At 47.3% G+C, this 1,650-nt stretch overlaps 1 non-coding gene across 1 annotated transcript in view; it reads left to right on the forward strand.

Moving 5' to 3' along the window:
• Nucleotides 1-251: 251 nt before the first annotated feature.
• LOC113363101 overlaps nt 252-1,650 on the forward strand; it is a 1,927-nt gene continuing 528 nt past the window's right edge. The window contains exon 1 of the ribosomal RNA XR_003365862.1: nt 252-1,650. This exon is cut by the window's right edge and continues 528 nt beyond it. This is a non-coding gene — a ribosomal RNA (small subunit ribosomal RNA).

The raw sequence follows: 1,650 nt of genomic DNA on the forward strand, positions 1-1,650 counted from the left end.
CCGCAAATTTCATGTACGGACCGCCGTTTCGACGGTTGTTAAAGGTCTAGCCTCTGTGTAAGCGCAGAATATATAAAATATCAAGTCGCGATGTAAACTGTTCGTCATGTCCAGGGAATATCGTACGACTCAGATATATATATGTAAGAAAATTCGTTGTTTAGAAATATTCATCGAACTTTTCTATACAAAGTGTGGTCTCTCGGGTGACGCCGAGGGACATTTACGCACTATGCTATTATATATATAGCACCCTGGTTGATCCTGCCAGTAGTATATGCTTGTCTCAAAGATTAAGCCATGCATGTCTCAGTGCAAGCCACATTAAGGTGAAACCGCGAATGGCTCATTACATCAGTTATGGTTCCTTAGATCGTACCCACATTACTTGGATAACTGTGGTAATTCTAGAGCTAATACATGCAAATAGAGTTCCGACCAGAGATGGAAGGAATGCTTTTATTAGATCAAAACCAATCGGTGGCGGGCTTGCCTTGCTCACCGTTTGACTTGGTGACTCTGAATAACTTTGTGCCGATCGCACGGTCTAGTACCGGCGACGCATCTTTCAAATGTCTGCCTTATCAACTGTCGATGGTAGTTTCTGCGACTACCATGGTTGTTACGGGTAACGGGGAATCAGGGTTCGATTCCGGAGAGGGAGCCTGAGAAACGGCTACCACATCCAAGGAAGGCAGCAGGCGCGCAAATTACCCACTCCCGGCACGGGGAGGTAGTGACGAAAAATAACGATACGGGACTCATCCGAGGCCCCGTAATCGGAATGAGTACACTTTAAATCCTTTAACGAGGATCTATTAGAGGGCCAGTCTGGTGCCAGCAGCCGCGGTAATTCCAGCTCTAATAGCGTATATTAAAGTTGTTGCGGTTAAAAAGCTCGTAGTTGAATCTGTGTCCCACACTGTCGGTTCACCGCTCGCGGTGTTCAACTGGCATGTCTGTGGGACGTCCTACCGGTGGGCTTAGCCCGTAAAAAGGCGGCCCAACTCAAAATCCTACCAAGGTGCTCTTCACCGAGTGTCGAGGTGGGCCGGTACGTTTACTTTGAACAAATTAGAGTGCTTAAAGCAGGCTCATTCGCCTGAATATTGTGTGCATGGAATAATGGAATAGGACCTCGGTTCTATTTTGTTGGTTTTCGGAATTCCGAGGTAATGATTAATAGGGACAACTGGGGGCATTCGTATTGCGACGTTAGAGGTGAAATTCTTGGATCGTCGCAAGACGGACAGAAGCGAAAGCATTTGCCAAATGTGTTTTCATCAATCAAGAACGAAAGTTAGAGGTTCGAAGGCGATCAGATACCGCCCTAGTTCTAACCATAAACGATGCCAGCTAGCGATCCGCCGAAGTTCCTCCGATGACTCGGCGGGCAGCTTCCGGGAAACCAAAGCTTTTGGGTTCCGGGGGAAGTATGGTTGCAAAGCTGAAACTTAAAGGAATTGACGGAAGGGCACTACAAGGAGTGGAGCCTGCGGCTTAATTTGACTCAACACGGGAAACCTCACCAGGTCCAGACACCGGAAGGATTGACAGATTGAGAGCTCTTTCTTGATTCGGTGGGTGGTGGTGCATGGCCGTTCTTAGTTGGTGGAGTGATTTGTCTGGTTAATTCTGATAACGAACGAG

Source organism: Ctenocephalides felis, unplaced genomic scaffold (assembly GCF_003426905.1).
Source record: "Ctenocephalides felis isolate EL2017-DRISC unplaced genomic scaffold, ASM342690v1 CF-g0.4_SCAFFOLD_00272, whole genome shotgun sequence".
Classification (NCBI taxonomy): domain Eukaryota; kingdom Metazoa; phylum Arthropoda; class Insecta; order Siphonaptera; family Pulicidae; genus Ctenocephalides; species Ctenocephalides felis.